Source organism: Mustelus asterias, chromosome 5, assembly GCF_964213995.1.
Source record: "Mustelus asterias chromosome 5, sMusAst1.hap1.1, whole genome shotgun sequence".
NCBI classification, from domain to species: domain Eukaryota; kingdom Metazoa; phylum Chordata; class Chondrichthyes; order Carcharhiniformes; family Triakidae; genus Mustelus; species Mustelus asterias.
This window is the reverse complement of record NC_135805.1, coordinates 122,538,658-122,553,887: the sequence shown is the minus strand read 5'-3', so window position 1 is coordinate 122,553,887 and position 15,230 is coordinate 122,538,658. Positions and strand designations below refer to the sequence as shown.

General features: G+C 43.9%; 1 protein-coding gene across 15 annotated transcripts in view; it reads right to left on the bottom strand.

The window, feature by feature from the left end:
• Positions 1 to 5,213: 5,213 nt before the first annotated feature.
• Positions 5,214 to 15,230, bottom strand: part of mlip (muscular LMNA-interacting protein) — a 204,200-nt gene continuing 194,183 nt past the window's right edge. For all 15 annotated transcript variants that reach the window (XR_013497792.1, XR_013497793.1, XM_078213270.1 and 12 more), the window contains one exon: positions 5,214 to 5,795. The gene's annotated coding sequence lies outside the window, so the exon portion shown is untranslated. The remainder of the gene's footprint in view (positions 5,796 to 15,230) is intronic.

The window sequence follows — 15,230 nt, the reverse complement described above, 5'->3', positions numbered from 1 at the left end:
ATACGCCAACATCTTCATGCACAAGTACAAACAAGACCTTAAACCAACACTATACACTGGATACATCAATGACATTTTCTTCCTTTGGACTCACGGCGAAGAATCACTGAAACAACTACATGATACATCAACATGTTCCATCCCACCATCAGACTCACCATGGGCTACTCTCCAGAATCGGTTGCATTCTTGGACACACGCATCTCCATCAAGGACAGTCACCTCAGCATTCACTGTACTGCAAGCCCCGGATAATCTCATGCTGCTCCACTTCTCCAGCTTCCACCCTAAACACGTTAAAGAAGCCATCCCCTACAGACAAGCACTCTGTATACACAGAATATGCTCAAATGAGGAGGAATGCAACAGACACCTACAGACACTGGAAGACGCCCTCATAAGAACAGGATATGGCACTCGACTCATCAATCGACAGTTCCAACGCGCCACAGCGAAAAACCGCACTGACCTCCTCAGAAGATAAACACAGGACACGACCAACAGAGTACCCTTTGTCGTCCAGTACTTCCCTGGAGCAGAGAAGCTATGACATCTTCTTCAGGGCCTTCAACATGTCATATATGAAGACAAACATCTCGCCAAGGCCACACCCCCACTTCTTGCCTTCAAACAACCGCGCAACCTCAGACAGACCATTTTTCACAGCAAACTACTCAGCCTTCAGGAGAACAGTGACCATGACACCACATAACCTCTGCAAGATGTGCCAGATCATCGACACAGGGATGTCATCATCATACGTGAGAACACCATCCACCAGTACACGGTACACACTCATGCGACTCAGCCAATGTTGTCTACCTCATATGCTGCAGGAAAGGATGTCCCGAGGCATGGTACATCGCTGAGACCATGCAGACGCTACAACAACGGATGAACAGACACCACTCGACAATCACCAGGCAGGAGTGTTCCCCTCCAGTCGGGGAACACTTCAGCAGTCAAGGCCATTCAGCCTCCAATCTTCGGGTAAGGCTTTCAAGAGACACAACACAGAATCGCCGAGCAGAAACTGATAGCCACGTTCCGCATGCATCAGGACAGCCTCAACCGGGATCTTTGGTTCATGTCACACTATATGTAACCCCAACCATTTGGTCTGGACTTGCAAAATCCTACTAACTGTCCTGGCCTGAGACAATTCACACCTCTTTAACTTGTGATTAAACCTCTCTCCACTCGCATTGTCTGTACCTGTAAAGACTCGAATCCCAACCATTATCTTGCAATTGAGTCTTTGTCTATATATGCCGTTTGTGAACCCAACTCTCCACTCATCTGATGAAGGAGCAGCGCCCTCAAAGTTCGTGATACCAAATAAAGCTGTTGGACTTTAACCCGGTGTTGTGAAACTTCTTATTGTGCCCAGCCCAGTCCAACGCCGGCATCTCCACATCATTGTACACAATGTCAGTGGTGTATACCATTTATAAGATGCACTGACTTGAGCAGTTTGGATATGTAAGTCTAAAGGGTATAGAAGGAAAGTGGAGTGAAGACATTTGATTTGGAGTATGAGTCATTATGCTTACTGTATTTTTATCATCCTTAACACAACTGACTATTTAAGATATTTAAGAATTATTATAATTCATATTCTTTGCTCTTTGTGTAATAAAATTTGTTTGCTTAAACCACGAATTCAATAAGTATAATGACTCATACTCCAAATCAAATGTCTTAACCCCGCTTTCCTTCAATACCCTTTAAACTTACATGCCCAAAATACTCAAGTCAGATACTTAACAAAAATTGGAAGATTAAAGACTTGGCCTGGGTACTGCTTCAGCGATTCATATGCAGACTGAAAATTCTTGGGCCTTCCATTTACTTTTTGCAAGCTTGTCCCTTCAAATCTCTTCCAATTTTCATGGTGACACAGTGGTTAACACTGCTGCCTTCACAGCACCAGAGACCCGGGTTCGATTCCCGGTTTGGGTCAGCGTGTGTGTGGAGTTTGCACGTTCTTTCCGTGTCTGTTTGGGTTTTCCTCTGGGTGGTCCGGTTTCCTCCCACAGTCTGAAAGACGTGGTGGTTAGGTGCATTGATCTGAACAGGCGACTAGGAGAACTTCATTGCAGTGTTAATGTTGTGACTAATAAATAAATAAACTTTAAAGTTGCAAACTTCCTGTTCAACATAGGCAGCTTTGGTGTCTTAAGCAGAGCCACATTGGGTTAGAACTCCCCTGGCTCTAATATTCTTCAACTATGGAATTTCTTATCCAAATCTCTCTCTCTCACACCTCAGCTTGGCTATACCAGAAATTCAACTCAATGTTAATAGAGTCCTTCAATTAACAAGAGTTTGAACTCCTTTTGTCAATGCTCCCAAATCCTGCTGAAAGAGATGTTTCTTTTATTCCAATTTGTTCTAAACTCTCAAGCTAAACTATGTGAATTGAGAACCACCCCATGAAACACACTCACTCCTATAATTAACTTGGTGATCCATTTTCAACTATTGTTTCACCTTCCAGTCAACATGGTCCCATGATTATTTACTCGAACCAAGTTGCTTTTTTTCCTAAAACCAGAAATCAGATCCTAGTTCTTAAAGGGGACATCACCCCACAAAATATAGTTTTTTTCCCTCAAAAGCATATGGGTCACCACACTTTGGAGACATTTGGATCCTAGTACAACGGGAGCCCTTCTGCTCATGAAAAGTATATTCTTAAAGGTGAATGAGTGATGATATCTTATACCTGGGCATGTTATAAATCTGAATAAAATGCCTATTGCCTCTACTGTTGTTTCTATATTATGATGCTGAACTGTGTGGAGCTGAGGCAATTTGGTGTATTTGTTTGCTATATGATGCAGCAATCACGTGCATTTTTGGGTGAGCCTCCTAATTATTCATGCTTCTATTTGGCAGGAACTGGTATCTGCAATGTTTAGTGAGCGCTCACGTTTCACTTTCACTGGCAATGTCATCTAGATGTTGATCATTGATTGCACGGAGATGAGAGAGCATTGGGATTGTATATGATATAAAGGTTACAGATACACAGGTCCTTACAAACAGGAAACTGATTCATGTGTGGTTCTAATGAACTGGGTTTTTTTCCGCAGCAGCAAGTCCCAATGGTTCCTTTTTAAATATTTCTTTTCCTACAGGTACAGCTAGGGACAATTTTGCTCATGTCTTGAAGGCAGTTCCAGAGCAAATTGTCCATGGTTTTCTTTAAGACAGATGACCAAAACTGGGTGGGAGGGTGAGTTATGAGGAGGATGCAGAGATGCTTCAGTATGATTTGGACAAGCTGAATGAGCAAGAAAATGCCTGGCAGATACAGTATTACAACAAAATAACCATAGAATCCCTATCGTGCCAAAGGAGTTTCCACCAATTCTCCAAAAGAGCATCTCGCCCAGGCCCTGCCCTATCCCCGTAACCCTATACATTTACCATGGATAATCCACCAAACCTACACACCTTTGGAATGTGGGAGGCACCAGGGCACCTGAAGGAAACCCACACAGACACAGGGAGAATGGGCAAACTTCACACAGTCACTCAAGGCTGGAATTCAACCTGGGTCAACCAGTGCTAACCACTGTGCCCCCACCTATAACATGTATTTAGAGCAGAAACATGCTGCACAAAGGATCCAACTCTCAATTACTGCGCACCAAGCCCACTGTAAAATGTTGTCATCACCCTCTCTGACCCTGACATTCTCTTCCAAATTCTATCCAACTTGTTGATGTCTTCTGCTGACTTCTCCAGGTATCATCTCCAACTTCTGTTTGGTTAGTGTTCCCTGCTCTCCCATGTCCTCTCCTCTTGGAACATTTTTGCTGCAATAAAGACACAATGCAAGTTCTTGTGATTAAAACAGAAGTGCTGGGAAAACCTCAGCAGGTCTGACAGGGTCTGTGGGGAGAGAAGCAGAGCTAAAGCTTTGAGTCTAACATGACTCTTCTTCGGAAGACAAGTTCTTGTTGCTGTCCTGTCACATTTTATCCTGCAAAAAGATGCCCAGCAGAAATAAATAGCCTGCAGTGATTTCACTCATTCTGAAATCACTTCGTTCTGAGAGAGAGACAATTGCATTTAAAAAAAGCTAACTTCTCTGAGATAAAAGTAAAATACTGTAGATGCTGGAATCTGAAAAAACAGAAAATGCTGGAAAATCTCCAGCAGGTCTGACAGCATCTGTGGGGAGAGAGTAGACCAACGTTTCGAGTCAGCTCTGACGAACGGTCATCTAGACTCGAAACATTGGCTCTAGTCTTTCCCCATAGATGCTGTCAGATCTGCTGAGATTTTACCGCATTTTCTGTTTCTGTTTCAACTTTTATCAGACCTAGTATGAGTCATTCCATCATGTATGGGAAGTTGTGTAAAATTCATGATTCTCGAGTGATCAGAGTCAATTAATGTATACAAGTTTAAATATATCTCTATCCTTTTAATCCAAAAAGGATGCACGGGTATGTCACGCTGCATGACTGAAGGCAAAATACATTTCTTTAGTTTAAAAAAGGCATTTCACAGAACAAACTATACTTCGGGGTGTGTAAACTTCAGCTTCAAAGTTCATACAATATTTTTCTGCTAGACTGGATTGACTCCTTTGATGGATCCTTTGATGATGACACAGAAGAGGCTGAACTCCTCTTCTGTGTCAACTTCAATGTCTGATTTTTAATGAATGCCCCATTTAGACCTGCTCATTCAACTTTTTAAATCTGTTGTACTCTCATGTGTGGAGGCTATTGTGGGAGATGCCAGACTTTTGAAAATGTTGTCAGATGCAAGTTCAATAGACAGAATTTTACGGTCCCCTATGGAAGTGGGGCGGGGTTGGAAAATGCGGTGAGCCGTTCAAATGTCCTTGGATTTCAGCAGGCTTCCCTCCTCCAGCATGCTTTGCAGTGGTGGAGGCAGCCTGCCATTGGCTGGTGGCAAGATCTTTTGGTCCCACCGTTGTCAATGGGCTTTCCCATTATTCACCCCCTCCGCCACTGGGATCCCGTGGATTGGGAGGGGAGGGTCACCCTCAGCGAGACCCGGCAGTGGGAATGGCCAGAAAATCCTGTCTATTGTTCATTTGATTTAACAATTTTCATTTTGTGTTTCCATTGTACTTAACCAAAACATTTTGAAATGTGTGGTTGCTATTCTAATTACGTTTATCTAAGTCAAAGTTGTTAAAAATGAACAATTTGAAACTCAAGATAGCTTGTTTTAATAGTATCAATAAAATTTGACATTCTTTATTTTTCAAAAAAGCATCCAAAAATCCATACATTCTTACAGAAAATACAATGTGACATCCATTGAAATCATCAGGAGATGGCTTTACTAATGAGTTGATGGCATGAAAATTATTTTTTTTTCGAAATGTCTTTGAGCATGGCTAAAAAACATCAAAAGCAAATACATTGGGAACATGTGGCAGATGTACCAAATAGCCTCCAATAGAACTAATTGCCAGGTACAGAAGCAAAATGTCTCAACTGTTAATCGATTGCTGTACTTACAGAAACATCTGACTGATTATTGACAACCGACAATATTGAAAAATTACATTGTGCATAAGTAACAACTCAGATGCATACTTTGAAAGGTTTCAATATACAAAAAAAATGATCGAATGATCATCAGAGAATTATGCTTCAGATGGTGTTGCATACTCACTACAGTTTTCATAAAATGTTAGAGTTTAAAAAATACAAATTTACAATAAAAGAAGCCCTTTTAAATACAGCGGAGATGAAGTTACTTCATGATATAACATTTGGCAAGTTGCACTTTTATACCTGGAAAAGAAAGACAGAAACAATTAGTCATTTAACATCAAGATCAAGTTTATTGAATTCTATAAAAAATAAATAGAAAAATATCATCCCCTTGTACTTATTCCATCCCTCCATGATAAACATTTTTGCCATATTGCAGTCTCTCAGCTCCATAGTTAGTTTCTCAGGTGATAATGTGGGTATCTACCAGTGTTGCTAAATATAGTCTGTGATTGGCTGCCTGCCTTGCTTGATGACATCATTGCTGCTGGATCTCTGAAGATCCACTTGACTTGACACCAGTTTCAGACGTGGTTAGGAAACAGAAAGTTCCAGTGACAGCTACACCTTGTGGAAAGTTTCTTTCAAGGTCAGTGACAAATGTGGTTGTTTCACTCCCATTGGATAAGACTGCAATGGTGGCACATGCTATCCTTATTGTTTCTCAAGGTGGTGCCATTACCACTAATACATAGCAGGCAAAACTGTTATTTTTTCTTTGCTCCCCATGTGGGAATTTTCACAGTAACTTCATTGCAGTGTTAATGCAAGCCTACTCATGACACTAATAAATAAAATAAAATGTGCCACTGGAACATCTGAGATGGTTAGAATAAGCAAAGTTAAAAGACTTGGCATTTTCTCTGGCCAGTCGTAAGCAAAGCCACAGGAGAGTGACCAGGTTTGAATTATATTAAGAATTCCTTCATAATCTTGTAAAAGGGTGTCTGCTGACCTGTTGAAAATTTAAATAGAGGAAGAAAGAAAATGCATTTTTTGAGCATACCTCATTACCTCAGGAAAAATTAAATTCTTTTGAAGTGTAGTCACCACAGTAATGTTGGCAAACTGCAATACAGTAAATTAGCAGATCATTTGTTTGCAAGTGATGTTAATTGAGAGATGAATATTGGGCAAGTCATTAGGCTAAGTCATCTGCTTTTCCTTAAACGGTGCCCTGGAATCTATTACATCTATCTGAGAGTGCCCACAGAGGGCAGTATGTAATGGAGTCATCAGTGGTCTCACCCACTGGGTGGGCAGCAGGCGAGAAATCCCATCTCTTCCTTCGGGGATCACAGACCCTGCTTGATAGAAGTTCTCCAGCCAAGAGCTGCCAGTCAATCAGAGGCTGGCAACTTGCATTGCTCAGCAGTGCTACTCAGAAGGAAGTGGCTGCTGCTGGTAATGCACCCATTCAAGGTCAGACCAAGGCCACAGGATAGCAGAAGGTTAGGGGTTATGGCATGGGGTTAGGAGGGAGGGGCAGTCAGCAGCAAGTGCAAGGCGGGTAGCTCTTGGTGCCTTCCCAATGCTGGGTCCCCCAATAAAGTACTGAATTAGGGATCCGACCCCACAAGGATCTGGTAAGGAAATCCACATGGGTTTACTTGGGTTGTGGTCTCCGCATGGCACTCCCACTCTGCCCCCACCATCTACCATTGGATTAATACTAGCAGTGGCAGGATGAGGCTATTATGTGCACATTAATTGTCCACTTAAAGGCCTCAATATCAGCAAAATGGGAAGGCTATCCTTGGGCCTTCTTGCCATCCATGTGCTATCCTCCCACCTGATTAAATAGCCCCATCACCACCAAACCCACCAGGGGGAGGGTATTAAATTCCATCAGAATTTCAGTTGTCTCATCTGAATGACGGCACCTCCAACAGTGAGAGCACTGATGTCAGTGATAAATGTATTTGTGGGAAAAAAATAGATTTCCACTTTCAATAGGTTTACCGAACTTGGCTCAATAACACTTGTGCAAATTGTGTTGAGCTCAGCTTAATGATAATCAGACTTCAACTTATGTTGCTCAGTGGATCCACCATTTCTTGTCGCTCTTTTACATGACCAGAGCAATATCAGCAGCTGATCTGTAGTAGCTAACAGAAAGTCTAATACCTTTTGAAAGCAACTGAACAGTGCTTCAAAAATATCTTCAGCATGTGACTATTCTGATCCATACTATCCATTGTACTCAAGTCAACACAACACCCGAACTCTCACCTTTACACTGAGACACAAACTGATGCACACATTTGTGACCAGTATCCCAATAAACAGGAACATGGCTGGTATGAGTTTCAATTATGTTGCCTCCTTTTAAGGTGTTTGATAAGGTGCCGCACAGAAGATTAATACACAAGGCAAGAACACATGGGGTTAGGGCTAATTTATTAGCTTGGATAGCTGGCTAACTGACAGAAGGTAGGATAAATGGGTCTTTTTCTGGTTGGCAAGATGTAACTAGTGGGGTGCCACAGGTTTCAGACCTTGGGCCCCCACTATTTATCATCTCTATTAATAACTTGGATACAGAGATAGAAAGTACTATAGCCAAATTTTCAGGTGACATTAAAATATCTATTACAAATGGACATAGATGTTAGGTGAGTGGGAGATATGTGGCAGATGGAGTTTAACATGGATAAGTGAGAGGTGTGAGGTTATCCATTGTGGTCAGAAAAATGAAAATGCAACTTATTATCTAAGTGGAGAGAGACTTCAGGTTGCTTTGGTGCAGAGGGATTCGAGTGTCCTCATGTATGAGTCATAAAAACTGATATGCAGATACAGCAGGTAATAAGGCAAGTTATTAGGCTTTTGGCATTTATAACTAAAGGAATAGAGAATAATAATGAGGAGTTGTTGCAACTATTCAAGGCATTAGTGAGACTGCACCTGGAGTTCTGTGTACAGTTTTTGTCCCCTTATTTGAGGAAGAATGTAATGGCATTAGAGGCAGTTCACAGGAGGTTCACTAGATTGAGGAATTTGTCTTATGAAAAAAGATTGAGCAGTTTAGGCTATACTCTCTAGATTTTAGAAGAATAAGGGGAGATCCAATTGAGGGATATATGATAAAAGGTGTAAGGGAAAAAATCCAAATAGGTTAGTAAGATTTTTAAACCATTAGACATTAAGACACTGACAGAACTACCAACATTAAGTTAAATGACTTTAAAACAGATTTTTAAACTAACAAGAAAGCAGTTTATACACATATGAAATGCAGTAAGAGGTTTAAACAGGTGATTATGATTTAAAAACACATATGCTGATATTTTGAATGTATTTTTAAGAATCATTGTACACTTAAGCCAAAGGCAGTTTGCTGCAAAGCATCATGATAAAGGGCATTAGGGCAAAGCCATATTCTAAGAGAATATTAAAGCCTTGCGAATATGTAAGTTTTATCAGCAGTGTTTCTAATAGAGAGAATATTTGGAACACCTAATCACATTTCATGAATAGGGTTTATTCACTATCCAGATAAGATGAGTGCATGCCATGTGTTGATCTGGTTTGGCAGTGACCTGCAGAGGAACTCATGGGAACGCACCCTTTGAACTTTGGGGCTGGCGCCTGGGTTACTAAAGGAAAAAGGAAGCTGGGTTAGCCAACAGGAGTTAGCATCCGAATTCTAAGGACTAATGAAATGTCATTATGCCAGAAAGTAAGATGTGATTGCCTAAGGTATACAACAGGTATTATTGTTGATTTATATATATTGAAGATGATTGATTTAAAACTAATGAAAGGCGGGAGTGTCATGTAAGAAAAGTTTTTTAAAAACGTCATGCAGCTTTCAGCTTCAGTGGTGTCACTGGGGGTGGAGCTAAGCTGTGGCAGTCAGGTGATGGGGTTTTTTTCCTTTGGGCTTTCAGTTTTGTTTTGGGGAGGGTGCTGAAAGCAGTTTAGTAACAAGCTAAGAAGCAGTCTCTCTATCTCCCTGTTCTTCTTTTTGTTTGGTTATGAGGCTGTTACCAGTTAGCTAAAGGAGAGGCTTATTGCCATCCTGCTTTAAAGAAGCTTTTTTTGGGGGAACAGATTTGGCTACAACCTCTTCGAGTTTCTTCACAAGGGATTTTCAGCATTTAACTCAGGAAGCTGGATTCCTGTAACATGGACATTAACCTATGTTGTATTGTGCACATTTGGAGGGTTTTGTGTATTGGATGCTGGCTTTAGTTGGAACACATTAGAGATATTCCTTAAGAGTTATACACTATCGTGGTTGTTGTGTTTCTTGTCTGTAATTGTTAAAAGTTCTTGCTAATTGTCTTACTATACATGTCAACAACATTCTTAATTAAACTTTGTTTTTGATAAAGCTCCTCGTGGGTCAGTTGAATCACACCTGAAGTGAAACCTCTCATGCTCATCCCGGCCAAATTCAACATAAACGTTACAGGTCAGGCGAGCTTCATAGAACACCTTGAAGTATCTGACCTGACTTGTAACCGGAGTAATTGACAAGAAAACCTCTAATTGATCTGTTTTGAACTGTATGTCAGATTTCACTGGCGAGGTCTAGCTGCTCTTTCTCAGAGCTGCCCTGACCCTTTGATAATTTCTCCTAGCGGCCGCTGGTCAAAATAAAGATTACATCTTTAAACTGAGACACTGGCTTCGTGAGTCTTGTATTGTCTGAGATTTCTGACGGTACTCGACCACCTCGAAAACCCCACCATCAAAGGGTATTGACAAAGTAGACAAAGAACGGATGCTTCCTCTTGTGGAGCAATCTAGAACACGAGGTTATAGTTTTAGGATAAGGGGTAGCAGATTTAAAACACAGATGAGGAGAAACTTCTCTCAAAGGATTGTGAATCTGTGGCATTTACTACCCCAGAGTGAGGTGGATGCTGGGTCATTGAGTAAATTTGAGGAGATAGACAGATTTTTGATTAGTAATGGGATGGAGGGTCGTGGAGAACGGGCAGGAAGGTGGAGATGAGGCTGAGATGAGGTCAGCCATGATCGTATTAAATGGCAGAGCAGGCTCCAGGGGCTGAATTGCCTACTCCTGCTCTTAGTTAACATAGAACATAGAAAGCCACAGCACAAACAGGCCCTTCGGCCCACAAGTTGCGCCGATCACATCCCCACCTCTAGGCCTATCTAAAGCCCTCAATCCCATTAAATCCCATGTACTCATCCAGAAGTCTCTTAAAAGACCCCAACGAGTTTGCCTCCACCACCACCGACGTCAGCCGATTCCACTCACCCACCACCCTCTGAGTGAAAAACTTACCCCTGACATCTCCTCTGTACCTACCCCCCAGCACCTTAAACCTGTGTCCTCTCGTAGCAACCATTTCAGCCCTTGGAAATAGCCTCTGAGAGTCTACCCTATCCAGACCTCTCAACATCTTGTAAACCTCTATCAGGTCACCTCTCATCCTTCGTCTCTCCAGGGAGAAGAGACCAAGCTCCCTCAACCTATCCTCATAAGGCATGCCCCCCCAATCCAGGCAACATCCTTGTAAATCTCCTCTGCACCCTTTCAATGGCTTCAACATCTTTCCTGTAATGAGGTGACCAGAACTGTGCGCAGTACTCCAAGTGGGGTCTAACCAGGGTCCTATAAAGCTGCAGCATTATCTCCCGACTCCTAAACTCAATCCCTCGATTAATGAAGGCTAGTACGCCGTACGCCTTCTTGACCGCATCCTCCACCTGCGAGGCCGATTTAAGAGTCCTATGGACCCGGACCCCAAGGTCCTTCTGATCCTCTACACTGCTAAGAATGGTACCCTTCATATTATACTGCTGCTTCATCCCATTGGATCTGCCAAAATGGATCACTACACACTTATCCGGGTTGAAGTCCATCTGCCACTTCTCCGCCCAGTCTTGCATTCTATCTATGTCTCGCTGCAACTTCTGACATCCCTCCAAACTATCCACAACACCACCTACCTTGGTGTCGTCAGCAAACTTACCAACCCATCCCTCCACTTCCTCATCCAGGTCATTTATGAAAATGACAAACAGCAAGGGTCCCAGAACAGATCCCTGGGGCACTCCACTGGTCACTGACCTCCATGCAGAGAAAGACCCCTCCACAGCCACTCTCTGCCTTCTGCAGGCAAGCCAGTTCTGGATCCACAAGGCAACAGCCCCTTGGATCCCATGCCCTCTCACTTTCTCAAGAAGTCTTGCATGGGGGACCTTATCGAACGCCTTGCTGAAGTCCATATAGACCACATCCACCGCTCTTCCTTCGTCAATGTGTTTGGTCACATTTTCAAAGAACTCAACCAGGCTCGTAAGGCACGACCTGCCCTTGACAAAGCCGTGCTGACTACTTTTGATCATACTAAACTTCTCTAGATGATCATAAATCCTGTCTCTCAGGATCCTCTCCATCAACTTACCAACCACTGAGGTTAGACTCACTGGTCGGTAATTTCCCGGGCTGTCCCTGTTCCCTTTCTTGAATATAGGGACCACATCTGCAATCCTCCAATCCTCCGGAACCTCTCCCGTCTCCATCGACGATGCAAAGATCATCGCCAAAGGCTCCGCAATCTCCTCCCTCGCCTCCCACAGTAACCTGGGGTACATCCCATCCGGTCCCGGCGACTTACCAACCTTGATGCCATTCAATAGTTCCAACACATCCTCTTTCTTTATGTCCACATGCTCGATCCTTTCTGTCCACCGCAAACCAGCAGTACAACCACCCAGATCCCTTTCCACCGTGAATACCGAGGTAAAGTATTCATTAAGCAGCTCCGTCATTTCTAACGGTTCCGCACAAACTTTTCCCCCTTCACCTTTTAAGGGTCCTATGCCTTCACATCTCATCCTTTTACTCTTGACATATTTGTAGAAAGCCTTGGGATTCTCCTTAATCTTACCCGCCAAGGCCTTCTCATGACCCCTTCTCGCTCTCCTAATTTCCTTCTTAAGCTCCTTCCTACATCCCGTATACTCCTCTAAATCCTTAACACCTCCTAGCTCTCTGAACCTTCTGTACGCCTCTCTTTTCTTATTCACCAGGTTCATCACAACCTTCGTGCACCACGGTTCCCGTACCCTACCAACACCCCCCTGTCTCATCGGAACGTTGTCATGCAGAGCTCCAGACAAACATTCCTTGAAAATCCTCCACTTTCCTTCGGTACTTTTCCCCAAGAATGCCTCCTTCCAATTTACCCGTCTAATTTCCTCCCTGATGACACTGTATTTCCCTTTACTCCAGAGAAACACTTTCCTAGCCTGCCTGATCCTATCTCTTTCCAATGCTATCGTGAAGGAGATAGAATTATGATCGCTATCCCCAAGATGCTCACCCACCGAGAGATCCTCCACCTGTCCAGGTTCATTAGCCAGCACCAGATCAAGTACAGCCTCTCCTCTAGTAGGCTTATCCACATACTGTGTCAGGAAACTCTCCTGGACACACCTAACAAACTCCTCTCCATCCAAACCCCTAGCCCTAGGGATATTCCAATCTATGTTTGGGAAATTAAAATCTCCCATCACGACAACTCTGTTATTCCTACATCTCTCCAGGATCTGTTTCCCCATCTGCTCCTCAACATCTCTGTTACTATTGGGCGGCCTATAGAAAACACCCAGCAACGTTACCGACCCCTTCCTGTTCCTAACCTCCACCCACAGAGACTCCGTAGTCAATCCCTCCACGGCGTCCACCTTCTCTACAGCCGTGACACTATCCCTGATCAACAGTGCCACTCCCCCCCCTCTCTTGCCTCCCTCCCTGTCCTTCCTGAAACATCTAAAACCCGGCACCTGAAGCACCCAGTCCTGTCCCTGAGACATCCAAGTCTCCGTAATGGCCACCACATCACAATTCGAAGCAGCAATCCACGCTCTAAGCTCATCCACTTTATTCACTACACTCCTGGCATTAAAATAGACACATCTCAGACCTTCAGCCTGAGCACTTCCCTTCTCCATCACTCGTCTAACCTCCCTCTTACCCTGTTTACATTCCTTATCTATTTGCGAGCTAACCTCCTCGCTCTCAGTCCCCTCATTTCGATTCCCTCCCCCCAACCTTTCTAGTTTAAAGTCTCTCCAGTAGCCTTAGCCAACCTTCCCGCCAGGATATTGGTCCCCCTGGGATTCAAGTGCCACCCGTCTTTTTTAAACAGGTCACACCTGCCCCTAAAGAGGTCCCAATGATCCAAGTACCCAAATCCTTGTCCCTTGCTCCAGTCCCTCAGCCACGCATTCATTCTCCACCGATTCCTGTTCTCACTCTCCCGCGGCACAGGCAGCAATCCCGAGATTACTACCTTTGCATTCCTCTTTCTCAGCTGTCTACCTAACTCCCTATATTCTCTTTTCATGACCCCTTCCCTCTTCCTACCTATGTCAGCAGTACCTATATGCATCACGACCTTCGGCTCCTCTCCCTCCCCCTTCAGGATTTCTGGGACTCGACCAGAGACATCCCGGACCCCTGCACCAGGGAGGCAAACCACCATCCGAGAGTCCCGTCTGTGTCCGCAAAAACGCCTATCTGACCCCCTCACCGTAGAGTCCCCAATTAGCACTACCCTCCTTTCCTTACCCTTTTGCACTACTGGGCCAGGCTCAGCTCCAGAGACACTGCCACCGCTGCTTCCCCCAGGTGGGCTGTCCACCCCAGTAGTACTCAGACAGGAGTACTTATTATTAAGGGGCACATCCACCGGGGTGCTCACCATCAACCGAGCTTTCTCCTTCCTCACTGTTACCCAGTTACCCTCCTCCCGTGGTCCCGGTGTGACCACCTGCCGATAGCTCCTGTCAATGACCTCCTCACTATCCCTAACCCGGCGAAGGTCCTCGAGCTGCAATTCCAGTTCCCTAACATGGTCCCTTAGGAACCGCAGCTCAACACACCCAGCACAGATATGGTCGTCCGGGAGGCTAGGAGCCTCCAGGACCTCCCACATCCTACATTGGGAACAACATACTGGCCTCACACTCATAATTGCCCCTTTAAACACACAGGGAAAAAAAAAGTGAATGAAAATTTTAGTTCTTGTGGTCTTTTCCCCCCTCCTCTGTGCTGCTTCCTCTTCCCAAATATTGAGTTTGAATTTTAAATTTTTTCTTCCCTGATGAGTGTGGATACAAAGGCACTGGCAGTCCACTGCCTACTCTCTCCCATTTTAGGCTATACCCGCAGTCAGATGCAATCAGTAACAGCACTAAAACATAGATCAGCTCAGTGCCTGCAAGTCACCAGTCAGAAATCCAGAATCAGCTCAGGGATTTTCCCAGGACCATCTTGAGCATTAACTCATTGAATCTCAGGTAAATATGGGAGGTGGGGTTATTGAGGTGAATTGGCCGGGGGGGATGGGGGGGGGAATGGTAGTGCGCACAGACAGCAGCCATTCAAAGTGCTGTGGAATGGAGAGGAACATTCCTCCACTTCATGAAAATGGCATAAAATCTTACTTTTTGGGTGAAACCGAGGCAATCACTGTAAAGCCTAAAGCCCCGCAGCGGTGGCCAGTTTTATTGAGAAATCCTTAAAGTGGTATTAAGTCCCTCATTAGCATATGCAGGATGTCCAACAGCTGTCAAATAATGCATCCCTTGCTTGTTGTGCTTTAAATGTTGGATTGATTGAATAAATCAGAGATTTCACTTGGTATTCCTTGTGAAACACTAAAGTTTCACAAGGAAAAGTTT